The sequence below is a fragment of the Rattus norvegicus genome, chromosome 10, assembly GCF_021556685.1.
Source record: "Rattus norvegicus strain SHRSP/BbbUtx chromosome 10, alternate assembly SHRSP_T2T, whole genome shotgun sequence".
NCBI lineage: Eukaryota > Metazoa > Chordata > Mammalia > Rodentia > Muridae > Rattus > Rattus norvegicus.
In genome coordinates, this window is record NC_141543.1 from 47,770,319 (window position 1) to 47,783,684 (window position 13,366).

Genomic DNA, 13,366 nt, shown 5'->3' on the forward strand with positions numbered 1-13,366 from the left:
GTCGGAAGTTGGCAGAACGCAAGGGAGCGTAGACAAGAGCAGACTCGGTGACCGTGACAGTCGGCAGATGACCACAACCTTTTATGTCTCTGCTCAGCCAGCAGATAAAGAGGGCAAGCGGGTGAAGCCCTCAGGGGTCTTGAGCATGCGGTTCGTCATGTAAAATTATCATAGAGCAAGGGAAGATCACGCTCCTTCCCCTTCTCTAGTGGCGTGAGAAAAGGACACTCATCTGCCCAGTGTGCTCACTCAACCTCTGTGGTTAGGTCTGCCCCTCAGTTACCACACTTGCTCCTTTGTGTTTCCCACCTCTCCGTGGGCCTGTTAAACTCCTGGTTCCTGCCCCCGCCCCAGTGTGAGCTCCAGTCAGTTGAGGGCACAGTCTGGAACTTGCCTTCCTAACCTAGTTTCTGGTGTCTGTACTATGTCCTAAGCCACACTGCTGTCTTGTTCTGTCGTCGCCCCTGGAGTACATGGGCTCTAGGCCAGTGGGCAGGGTGCATCACTGTCCTAATGCCAGAGGCTTCGAGTCAAAGCTGCAGGCATGCGATGGAAGCAGTGTTTCAAATGGCCAAGAGAGTAGACTCCAGCCTGTCCCTTAATCCTGGCCCCAATTCCTCACACACACACACACACACACACCCCTCTAACAGCTCTGTCCCTGTGTGGTCTTTAGGATGTATGTCAGTGAGGGCCTGACCTTCCAGCTATGGTGAGGCTGAGGTGCCTGTCTCAAGCAGTTGATGGACTGCAAATCCCATGGCAGCCTCCCCACCGCACACACACACATCCCTAATAAGTGGTGCTCCTGCCTTTGAGAATCAGAATGCCCAAGGAGGTGAGGCCAGACACCTTTCCTCCTTGCTTGCAGAGGCCACAGAAACCTCTTGTTTCCCTGCAGGTCACCCTTGGCCTCCAGGAGCATGTGAGGGAATGTCTATCTTGATCACATGCACACGTGTATGCAAGCGCGCGTGCGCACACACACACACACACACACACACACACACACACACACACACACACACACACACCATGTAAGCATCAATGCTTTCCTGGGACCCCAAGCATAGGATTCCATGAGGAGATGCCAGGGAGACAAATGGCGTTTCTGTGGAATGAGTCTTGCTCTCACCTGGTCGTCTCTGCAGGCTACTGTTAAATTGCATTTTCTTTTCATTTTTCTCTCCCTTCCCTGGGACCAGCTCCCCTTCACGCCCGACACCAGCTAGATTTGTGTGACTAAGCATTGAAGTTAAGGAAGCTTGGGAACCCCCAGGTTCATCTGTAGAACCAGGAGACTGTTGGGGTAACCCTGGGGTCATGTCTCTTCTGGACTTGAGGGTGTAGGGAACTGTTTAAATGTAGGTTTATTTCCAGGAGTATCCCTTCTAAGTGCTTGGTAGACCTTTAGATTATCTCCCCTAGAAACCCCATGCATAATTTTGGCTGCTTGTAGCTGTAATTAATGGGAGGCACAGCTCATTCAAATGATAAGGAGATTTATTACTTCGCATAAGAACCCGACTGAAGGGTGACTGTGGAAGGAATTAATTGAGCAGCTCAGCCAGGATCATCTGACAGTCATTCTCCTGTCCTCGTTGGCTCTACCATGCTGGACCTGTTCCCCACTGGGTACATTTCTTCGTTGTGCCAAGATGAGGGCAGCAGTGTCAGGACTCAGCAGTGTAGATGCAGAGCCCTACAGGATGATGGATAAATGCACAAAATCAGAGTCTTGTTAGGGAGGAGGAAGGCGCTGGAGGGAGGCGGGACCCCTGGGGTGAGGATCCCAGTGCCAGTCCGTGTTCAGACACAGTGACCTTTTTCCTTCGGCCTAAGGACGTTTCGTCCTGACAGGATGAAGCTTACGCAGAGGAGCTTCAAAACACTTCCTAGATTTATTTCCCTCTGGTCTCTGCGTGTGACCCCTGGGTGTCAGACCAATGTTCTCAGAGCGAGTCGCGCCCTGTCACTACCTCCTTGCCTTGCCTGAGCTGTTTCCTGTGTCTGGAGTAGCCCCATTCCACGATGTTCTCAGCCCAAGACGTACCAAGCCACAAGAATAAACAGCTTTTCTCTCCTCCCTTGCATCCGTGTCTGTTCTGAAACAGACTTTTTACTGAAAAAGAAAGAGCAGGAGGAGGACAGAAAACCACGGGGACATGGTGTTCTAAAGGTAGTGACTTAAGGCATCACCCTCCCCCCAGTGATGACAAGGGACCTGGCGGCCTCTCAGGAGCCCATGCCCTGGGCCATCAGCTTCCTCCGTCCCACCAGAACAGATTTGCCTTCTTGCCACTCATTTCTTTTCACTTGGAAAACAGGTTTACTGCTCTGATAGACACCCTGTCACGCATTTCGGTCCTGCATGCTTTTATAAGGGTGTGTCTCCTCTACCTTTCTCCCTCAGAGGTGCTCACACCCTTACCCTCCATGATAGCCATGTCCTGCGGTTCAGCCTGACAAGCTGACTAGGCTGACCTCTGCTTGCTGCATACTAACGGCTCAGGTTCCAGTGTCCCCGGCCTTTCCCTATTTTCCGCCAAGCAGTAGCTGGTGCTTCCGGACCAAGAGTAGTGATCCCGGTGGCAAGGACCCCGGGTTCTCCCTCAGAGGGCACACCATGTCTCCCGTGTTTTCCTGTCCATCCATGAGGCTCTCCGGTCTTGGTAACACTGTCTGGAATCTTTGACAGTATTGTTGGTCTCTGCCATGCCATGATACCTGTGTTCAGCCAGTGCTTTTTGTGCCTCAGGCTGAGATAAGCCATTTCTCTGAGAAGCTGCTTGGCTTCTTTCAGTGGAATACGGGATTTTAAGGCCATAGGCTGAGTTCCAGGGATGCTTTTTTGCCCCCAGGTATACTCTTGGCTTTTGCGGGGAACCTCTTGGGAAAGAGGGCTTATAAATCCAGTTGTATTCACATGTGAAGATATACTATCTCAGGAGTCCTGATGTACGGTGTTTAACTGGAACCAAAGACTATATTTTTCTTTTCTTTCTTCCCTCCCTCCCTCCTCTTTTCTCCTTCCTTCCTCCCTTCCTTCCTTTCTTCTGTATTCCATGCGTCTTTTCAGCACATGGAGAATCCTAGCCACCTTGTTTTACCCTGGACAACGTCCTGTCAGTGTCAGGATAGCAGCGTCAGCATTACCTCAGCAGGCTGGAAGGCACTGGGAACTCTTTGCACCTGCTGTCCCTCTTCAGGTGTTTGTAAGTGTCTGTCACTCCTCAGCTCCTCACCGTGCCTCTTAGTACTCATTTGCTTAGTCCCGGGGTAGCTGTGTTACGTTTCTGCCATCCGTATAAAGATGTCTCTGAGTTGGCTCAGCTCACTAAGGCTCGTTCTGGTAGATTATCTGATGGGCTCCTGGGAGCGGCGTGCCTTACATTCTTCAGAGTTGTGCCCTTTGACCTTGCATGCCAGTGTTGCCTGACATAAACTTTTAGTTCTCTTTTCCTGTTCCCTGAATGTACTGATCATGTGAGCCCAGTTTCTTCCGGAGTAACGCCTGGGTCTGTCAGGGGCTGAGGCTGGAGGTCAGGAAGACTGTAGTCCTCACCTGGCCTGTGGCACTCTCCCTGCCTGCTTCTGTTGTCTCTGCTGGGACTCTGCCCTCAGGACAGAGCCACCATCCCAGTCACTTCCTGCTTCTTCCTATGGGGTCCCCACTCGTCTCCGTAGTGTTCAGGCTTATGGGGAGCCTTGGTGGCTCACCCTGTCACATGGGCTGTTCCAATGGTTGTGCTGTGTGGTAGGTAGCCTTTCGTGTCTCTGAAATCCAGACAAACTGAAAAACCCATGCTTTGCTCCCTCACCTGTCTGATTCATGGCGCACAGGATGAGAACTCCGAGGGGAGCTATGAATATGCCCCCAACACAAGATGGTAAAAACCGAGAACTTAGGTCATTTTTTCCCCTTTTAATTCCACTGCGAGGTTTTCCAGTTTGAACTTTGGACATGACAACCACATTGTGTTGCAAAGTGAAAAGGTTGAACGCCCTGCCAGTGGGTCTTGCATACATTTTAGACATGCTAGCCTTCTTTCACACCCCTCTTCTTCCCCCTCTGTCCCCTCCTCTCTTTTCCCCTCCCTTTCTCTCTCCTGGCTTTGTTCAGGTTTGATTCACACACTGTTATCATTGCACATCTCAGTGGCTCCGAATCCACAATTTTGAGGCTGTCACCGAGGAAGCCAAGTGTCTCTGTAACCCAGTGGTTCTGCCTCTGCAGCCGGACGGGTAGCAGGAAGGACCCTGACAATAGCTGCCCAGCTTGCACACCTCTGCCTCCATTATAAGCCTACTTCAGGCCGGTGGCCCAGTGACACTGCTGCCTGTGAGGAAGAAGGGCCGGCTGGGCTGTGGAGGAGACAGACAGCCTCCAGCATTGAGGCCCAGCTGTCACATGCTGCTTTAGGTACCCATTGCTGGCCCTGCCATCTGTGCTGTCTGTTCAGGGAAACTGGACATGTGGGTCCTCAGAGAACGTCGTGTATTTTCGAGCATTAGCTCTGTGTGGGCCCTGTGACCGTGGCTGCCTTCCTGGTGTTTCTTGTTTTAAAGATGCGGTTATCACTTGCAAATGCAGAGCTCTCAGCTGCTGAAGCCAAAATGGAAAAGATGGGGGGTGGGGGAGGCAGTGCTGCCTTGATGTTCAAGGATCCCAAGGCAGCTGTGACCTCCACTGGGTATCGCCTGCCTCCTCTAGGAAGGCCCTTCTATGCCTTCAAGGCAGCAGGAAGCTCCAAGCGGCTCTGGGCTTGGTATCTGCAGCCCAGCTTCCCTGAGCACAGAGAGCTCCCCTCCCACTGCGTGTGGCCAAAGTCACAGGCTTCCTCGGCACCTTCTTCCTGTCCTGCACTTTACTTGTACACCTCCTCTTGCGGTGGGGGTGGTCAGGGAGGGGGAATGCTTACCCTGGAAAGGAATGAGGAGGAAGCTCAGAAACAAACAGCCAGAGAAAGTGCCCCTTCTCCAAAATCAAGTTACAGGCCCTAGAAAAGGGGCAGACAAAGTCTGTGTACACGGTCACCTGCTTTTGTATCTAAAGCACCAGAGGCCTCAATATCCGGTAAGAATATTAATATTCACAAAATCCTAGAAGCCTCCGTTTCAAGGATGCCAGGTTGTTGCTAACGGAAAGAGGTAGGGAATCTGAGTGCCATGTGTAAGGGCTGCGGATGTAGCTCGGTGGGTAGAACGCTTTTGTCTAGCATGCTCTAAGCCCCGAGTTTGATTCCCCAGCACCATGCAAGCAGCCATGGGACACCCGTGATCCTAGGACTCAAGGAGGCAGAGGCAGGAGGATCTGAAGTTCAGCATCACCCTGCACAGAGAGTTCTGAGGCCAGCCTAGAATTTAAAAAGGAAAAAACAAAGACAAAACGTTCAAATATAAAGAAGCAGGTTGGTCTTCCTTTGTAAACAGTTTAGGTGGCCCCTCAAGATGAAATTTCGAAGTTTAGCAAACTCGCGCTCTTTGGAGAGGGGAGCTGCCCATGTGCGACTAACGGGGTGTGAGCATTGGCCTCCTGGGGCCTTCACACCGCGTCCTGGAGAAGCAGAGCTGTTTTCACCTGCCGCCCTTAGGGAGCAATGGCTTCTGCCAGAGCGAGAGAGAGAGCGCGGGTCTTACCGACTTGTTTGCGCTTCCCAGGTTTGACTCTGGGTTTTTTTTTTTTTTTTTTGTTTGTTTGTTTGTTTTTTGTTTTTTTTTTAAAACCTTCCTTAAAACCCTTCTTCACACCAACGGCCTGATGATGGACACAAACAGAGGTTTCCCAGTTCACCGGCATCTGACTTCTAGAAGCCAGGCTGAGTGCCAGCGGGTGTGAAAGTCTGTGGGAGAAAAATCAGGCTTCTCCCCCACAGACCGGAGCTGAGAGAAACTAGGCTTCTCACATGAGGTAAACAAGTGTGTGTGTGTGTGTGTGTGTGTGTGTGTGTGTGATGTAAGACTCTAGGGGAGTTTTATAGGTGAAACCTGAAAGAAACAGAGCTTCAGACTATGGCTCAGGCTGCCCCGGAACTCACTCTGTATGTAGCCCAGGCTGGCCTCAAACTCACAGCAATCCATCTGCCCCGGCCTCCCCCGGTGGTGGGATCACAGGCATGATCCTCTGCCTAGTTCACCACTCACTAAACCTTCATGCCAGGGAACATTTGGGCTCTGCCGGGAGAAGCCAGAGACCAGGCCTTCACAATGAATAGGTTTAGATTCTGCCACTTGAATCAGTCACCTTTTCTCGTGACTTGTCCAAGGTAGATGCACACTGGGACACTAGTCTCCTGAGCTTTGATCAGCAGATAAATAGGACGCTAACCCAACGGCTTACCCTTCTAACCCATGGCCCTCATCACTGAAGAGGTACCCAGTGCCTTCTTGGCACTAAAGCAGTGGTCTCCCCGCCCCTTACCGTCAAGGGTCCGTCTCTTGCTGCTCTGTCATCTCTGAGCAGAAGCTCGAATTGTGGCTGGCTATTCGTGACCACTCAGAACTTGTCTGATCCTGAAACGGAGTCATCGGTTAGGTCAATCCTTGCCAAAGTACAGTTGTTTTTCTCAAAAATACTGGCTCGTTAGACATTACTGTGTTGTGGAAACTTGCTAACCTATGATTATAGATTCATGCCCCTCCTAGAGGGGGAAAAAAAAAACCAAAACTGAACTCTGTGCTCTGGAATGCTGCTTGCAAATCATAGCCCTGGCTTGTGGCTTTGGTTTTCGATGGTTGTGATTTTTACACAAGTTATAAAGCCTCGTGCTCCCAGACACATCCTGCAGGGGGATTTTTCTTTCAAACCGAAATGAGCCAAGTCAGACTTAACATCAACACGTGGAGTATACCCCCAGCAAGCGTTTCTTTAGCACTTTTTGTATGTAGTCCCTGTGTGGTCATGGAGTTCCTATGGCGTAATTGCTGCCCATCAAACCTGCATCCCCCCCCCCCACCACCACCACAGAGAGGCTTTTGTATCGAGACCCAAGGAACAACTGTAGAAACAATGAACAAATAGAAAGTGTGTCCTTCGGGGGCAATATATTTGAGTGTCTGTGAGGAGTTCAGGGAAGGCACCGAGGTTACTTTGGGCTAGCTGGCCTCGTGCCATGGCTCCAGGCAAGTATTTCCCCTCTGAGTTCTCTCTAGTCTGAAGTTTCCCCTTCTGAGATACTCAGTGGAAAGTTCCAGAAATCAACAGTTCATTGGTTCTACCTAACTTTATTATAGATAATTGTATCATTTTATAATTCACCGCTCTTAGTAATCTTTACACTGCCCGGTTCCTAAATTAAATTTCACCACAGGCTCATATGTATAGAAGAAAGCACTTGTAGAGAGGGCTAGGATCATCTGCCATTTTGGATGTTCATAGGGGGGGGGCGTCTGTCTCAGAACATGTTCCCTAAGGATGGGGGGGACTCCATTCATCAGGAAGAGGGGGAGGGAAGGAGGAGGAGGAAGAGGAGGAGAAAAGAGAGAGGGGGAGGGAGGAGGAGGAAGAAGAGGAAGAGGAGAGGAAAAGAGAGGGAGGGAGGAGGAAGAAGAAGAGGAAGAGGAAAAGGAAGAAGAGAGGGAGAGGGAGAGGGGAGGGAGAAGGGAATGGTAATAGAGTTCTAACCCCCTTCTCCCTTAAATCCCACCCTTTGCTGGCTTTGATTCCAGTTCCTATGTTTGAACAGCTCCAAATCCTTGCCCTTCATGGCTGAGGTGTTTTCTCTCTGTAATTACATTATTATTCCAGACACCGTCAGAGGAAGGAGGATTAGGCTGGGTGGGCTGAAGCTAGAGAGCAGCTGCCCTGAGCCCGGTAAGGGAGGTTGTGCCTCTGGAAGCCAGGCTCCCGGCTGAGCCTGCTTCATTTAATTAGTCTCTCGCCTCTTCCGCTTTAGAGACAGTGGCAGAATCTGGGACGCACCCCCTTAATGACTGCAGATGCTTCTAAAGACATTTCGTCATCATTCATTTCAAGCAAATCAGAAAATCGTCGAAGCCACTCTAGTCTCAGGAAATAACTTTGAAAAGCATCTGTCTCTCAGGGGAGTAAAGTGGCAAAAGGGATCTCTTCCAAGTCTCTTCATCACAGAGCCTCTGCCCGCTGTGCGCTCTGGTGCTGTACAGTTTAATGCCGTGCAGCTTAAGTGAATTCCCTTTCGTTTCTTCATCAGACTCAGTGTGACCTCTGCACATCTGTAAATTTCTATGCTGATCACAACCAAGAGTCAATGTGTAAAACGGTTATGGTTTAATTAATTGGTAATAGATCGTAGGCAATGTCAGGTGAAAGAGAAGGAGTGAGTGTTAACTTTGTGAAGCAGCCTCAACAGAAAGTATAGACCGGGCATGTGCCTCCTGTTGGAATGAGTCATAGATGGTCCAGTTAACTACATAGGACTGTGAGGTTTGGGGGATTGAGGGCAGTGGGGGGTTTGTGTGAATGCATTATTAAATAGCTGTGTCCAACCAGTCAGGGAAATTTCCTGATGTTGTTCCTGTTGTCTTACTGAACACCATGGAAACTCTCCTACACCCACCTTGTTGTCTGCTAGGAAAAGGAAGACAGACAAGGGCTCCTAGACTGAAGAGCAGCCCAAGTTATAGCTGGAGAATCAGGATCCCACGAAGGGGGAAAGGGCTCTCCCCTTGCTCCAGGCCAATGGCACTCTTGGCTTGGAACCTTGCTCAGAATGAAAGTCATCCTCAGAACTGGGTACATGCATGGGATGGGTGACTCTGGGAAGGAGACCTAGCTCCCTGCCCTCCCCCACTGGAGAATCCGAGGTAGAGTCTCACTCCTGCTACCCTGTGTCTTCCTCTGCCTTGGTTGGCTTGAGAGAGCAGGAGGCCTCAGAGCCACACCCTCTGTGAGTAACCTTTCCCACCAAGACAAATAACTAGGGTGGGGCCCTCACGGGGACTCCTCACTTTCTGCAGCATCCTTGTGCGTGGGCTCCGTCAAGTTTCTAGTCTAGCTGAAAATGTAAAAGGAACCCTACTCACCCAGCCCTGTGTGGAGCCTCTGGTCTGGAGCCCCTGGTCTTGCAATTACCTGGCATTGACTGGATACACTGTAATTATGTTCGGGAATTAATTCGTTAACCAAGCTCAGGAGCCTTCATCCATTAAGTGGGAATAGCTCAGCCCTTTGGGGACAAGAGAAGCAGTGCAGCAGTGCTCCCTAAGTAACCAGCTAGCTGTGCTGCTGCTGGTATCAGTGACTTCGATTTCTTGCCATGTTTCCTTGGGCAAGAAAGCACAAGGTCTCAGCAGCGAAGGCATCCTGCGTAGACTACATCTCCTCTGTGGTGATGCCAGGAGCCTGGCCAAGCCTGAACTAGGTTCCTGCTAACCAGTTCTGTCCTCTGGCTTAGGTATATGAGTTCTTGCTGCTGCAGAAGCTATGGTGTATTTCATTAGCTCCTGCCTGAGCAGTGTATGTGCAGAACGCCATGAGGGGACCTTGCTCTGAGGGGGAATGGCTATCAGAGTGGAGACAGATGGTACCAAACGTTGGTGAGGAAGTGGAGAAGCTGGGCCCTGGAGACATCCACAGCTCTTTGCAAAGGTTCATTGTGGAGTTGTCCTGTGACCCAGAATTTCTAGTCCTAGAATAGACCCAAGAGAATCAGAAACCCAGAGCCACACCGGTGGCTCAGCACGGCGTGTGGCACCTTAGTGAGTGGATGCACAGAACAGGGCATCCATGATGTAGACTCTTATTCAGTTGTGAAAGGATGGCGGATTGACTCTCCCTGGGGAGACGTTGTGCTGGTTGGTTTTGTCACCTTGACACAAACTTAGACGTAATTTGAGATTGATGATAGATGTGGGGGAGTTCAGCCGATTGTGGGCAGTGCCATCCCTGTGAAGATTCGTGGTCCTAGGTGGTATTAGAAAGCAGGCTGAGCAAGTCAGTAAGTGGCATTCCTCCATGGCCTCTGCCTTAGTTCCTCTGCTAAAACATGTGCGTTTTTAGTCACAGGACTAAAATGACTTAGAGGTGGTTGCACCACAGAAAAGCCCACCCCAGTGTGGATGATGCCTTGTGAAAGCGCGGAGCTCTATACACAACCTGTAGGCAGCACCACTGAAGAGCTCCCACCCCTAGGGATTGTCTGGTATCTACACAGTCTTGGTGAGGGACCTCGTGATACTCCGAAGCTTATGAACCTCATGGGCCTTCTGAGTTACTTTGGCTTCCTGAATCTCGCAAGCCTCTTTCTCCCACCGAGGAGGGAGAGTTTCTGTCAGGATGAAATTGCTGTGCTGTAGAAGGCCCCAGGGAGCACGCCGATTCCTGGTGTCTCTCCACTGTGTGAAGAAGCCAGTGTAGACAATAACACATACATGACAAGCCCAGAGCAGGTGAACCCCGTGTAGGTGGGCAGTAGGTTAGTGGTGTCTAGAATGGACTAGCTTTGTCTGTGTTTGGGTGATGTGTTAACTACTCTTGTGTTGCTGTGATTAAAAACACTCAACTGGGGCTGGAGAGCTGGCTGAGCGGTTAAGAACACTGGCTGCTTTTCCAGAGGACCCAGGTTCAATTCCTAGTACCCACATAGCGGCTCACAACTGTCTGTAACTCCAGGGATCTGACACCCTCACACAGGCATACGGCCAGGTAAAACACCAGTGCATGTAAAATAAAAATAAATAAATTTCAAGAAAGCCACCTTACACGGCAGCTTATGGGTGGAAGCATTTATTTGAACTTACAGGTCCAGAGGTTTAGAGAGTCTATCATGGAGCCGAACCTGATGGCGGTACACAACTTTAATTCCAGCACTCAAGAGGTGGAAGCAGAGGCAAGCAGAGGCCACTCTTTGAGTTGGAGGCCAGCCTTGTCTACACAGTGAGTTCCAGGCTAGCCATCATGGCGGCAAGTGGCAGGCATGGTGGCAGGAACAGAAGCTCTTGTCTTCAAACACAAGCATGAAGCAGAGAGAGCAAATTGGAAACAGTTCAGCATTTTAATCTCAAAAGCCCTCGCCTGGTGACATACCTCGCCTTCTTCCAGCAAAGCTGCACCACATAAACTTCCCCAAGTGGTTCCATCAGCTGGGGACCAAGTGTTCAAATGCTGGAGACTATGGGGTGGGGAGTGGGAGGGTATCTCCGTTCAGTCACTACAGGTGATTTTACAAAAATGCCTAAGACGACTGACTCATACAGCACGCACACATATAGGAGACTCTGCCTGAGAAGGGTCTGCTTTCTGGCATGCAGACGGCATCTTCCAGCAACTTCTATTCTCCAGCATCTTTTTGCAGTGCCCTCCCATGGTGAAGATGTTAGGGGTCTCTTATGAGAATGGTAATCCAGGCTGCAGTCACTTCTCAGTTCCCATCACCTTAGGGTTGGTGCCGTCACGTGAATTCACAGATGTTCAGCCATCAGGCTACAGAATCTCCTTCGTGAATCAAAGTGAATCTCCTGAATAGAAACGTCGACGGTGGTGGTGTGCATATAACCCTGTCAGAGTAAGAGCCATTGGATTCTGCTCTTCCAGAGGGTTTGTCTTGTGTCCTGTGAATTATATGCTCATTAAGAGAATAGGGGCTGGGGAGATGGGTCCCTCTTAAAGTATGACGATAGGAGCTTGGATCCCCAGAACTGGGGGAAATAAAAGGTGGGTGAGTTGGTCTACCCGTGTGCCAGACTCTGAAGGCAGGGATGGGATTAGGCATGTCTGCAAACTCCGGCTTGTTAAGGGACTGAAAGTGCGATCCAGGATAATTCCTGGTGTCAACGTCTGTGTCCCACACATCTGCATGCTCACCCGCGAACACACGTACAGACACATCACACACATACACATGAAGATGGGAAGGAAATAAAATACAGAGTAACTTGGGGACCAGCAGGGAAGGGTTTAGATGGTGCACACGTACATTAGGATGCCAGTTACGTGGCAGGGGTATGTGGCCATGTAAGGAAATGATCTTTGGCTGGGGAGGAGTGTGCTGAAGCACCCAGTTGGCCAAATGTCTTGACGTCTCCTCATAAGTCAGCAGAAATGGTCCAAATAGGCCTAAGGTCTAAGAGTGGTCATGGTGGGACCCCAGTGCTTGGTGACGATGCCTTTCTGTTGACATTATTGGAAATGGTAGGCTAACACATTCTATTTTCACAAGGCACCGAGTTGGGATTTTTTTAATGCCAGGGGACAGGAAAAAAGTCAGAGGGCTCTTGGCCGCCACCCATCTTTAGTCTCTGTCTAAGACAAGGATAAATGGACCCTTGTTTCTGCCTTCCCCAGGGCAGTGAATTCTGTCTCAGAGCAGGGCAGGCCCCCCTCCTCCACGCAGCTGTTCCTAGGGAAAGTCTGAAACCCACAGCCCAGCCTATCGGACCCTGTGCCAACCATCAGAGGGGACTTTTCGTCTGACCTCCAGTGTGCAGCTGGTAGAAGATCCATCCCCAGTCACAGCCCCCTCTCTGACCTCGTTCTAGTCAAAGGCCAGCAGACTTTTCTGTTCTAGGAAGACCCAGAGCAATCAGCAGGTGTGGTTTCTGGGGAGGAAGGTTTCTCAGTAAGTTTCTGACCCTTACGTGTTTCTCACCTCTTTGCTGTGTTTGTGCTTGAGGGTATGTAGAACCTTGTGGAATGGGTCTCTCGTTTTGTGCCCTCGTGCCCTAAATATGAAAGAAAGAAAAACCTGCAAGTTGTCAAGCAATCTACATTCATGAAGAATCTGGCCTGATGTCTCCTAGAGTGAAATTAATCACCTGAAGGTCAGACCTGGGGGCTGTGGCTGGGGCTAGATTAATAGAGCACTTATTTGCCCAGCAAGTACAGGGCTCTGGGTTCAGTCCCTTAGCCCCATATAAAACCAGACACGGTGCTGCCTGCCTACAATCTTGTTACTCATGAGATGCCAACAAGAAGATGAGAAATTCCGGGATATACTTGGCTACACAGTGAATATGAGAGATGTCTTAGCAGTTAACAGCCCTTGCATGTGGAGGTCAAAGGTCAGCGGTGGGCATTTTCTTCAGTCACTCTTCACTTAGTTATTTGTTTATTACAATCATGGCCTGCGATAGTTTTTAAGCTATATTTATTTAGTATGTGTTCATGTGTGAGCATATGCATGGCGTGTGTGGTACATGTAGAGGACATAGGAGAGTGTGTGGGAGTCGGTTCTGTCCTTTTTACTGGGTAGGACCCAGAGATAAAGTTCAGTTCGTCAGGTTTGGCAGCAAGCACCTTAACCCACTAAGCCATCTCTCTGGCCCTCTTCCCTTTACTGGGGCAACTGAAGCTGGAGTTCACTAATTTGGCTAGTCCAGCTAGCTAGCTTGCCTGGGGAATTCTGTCTCTGCTTCCCCAGTGCTGGAATTACAGAAAGGCTGCCATGCA

The 13,366-nt window shown here is 50.2% G+C and overlaps 1 protein-coding gene across 10 annotated transcripts in view; it reads left to right on the forward strand.

Moving 5' to 3' along the window:
- Window positions 1-13,366, forward strand: part of Galnt10 (polypeptide N-acetylgalactosaminyltransferase 10) — a 145,810-nt gene that overhangs the window by 41,693 nt on the left and 90,751 nt on the right. Inside the window, exon 2 of one of the 10 annotated variants that reach the window (XM_087569574.1) lies at window positions 5,779-5,911. The gene's annotated coding sequence lies outside the window, so the exon portion shown is untranslated. 10 annotated transcript variants of the gene reach the window in all.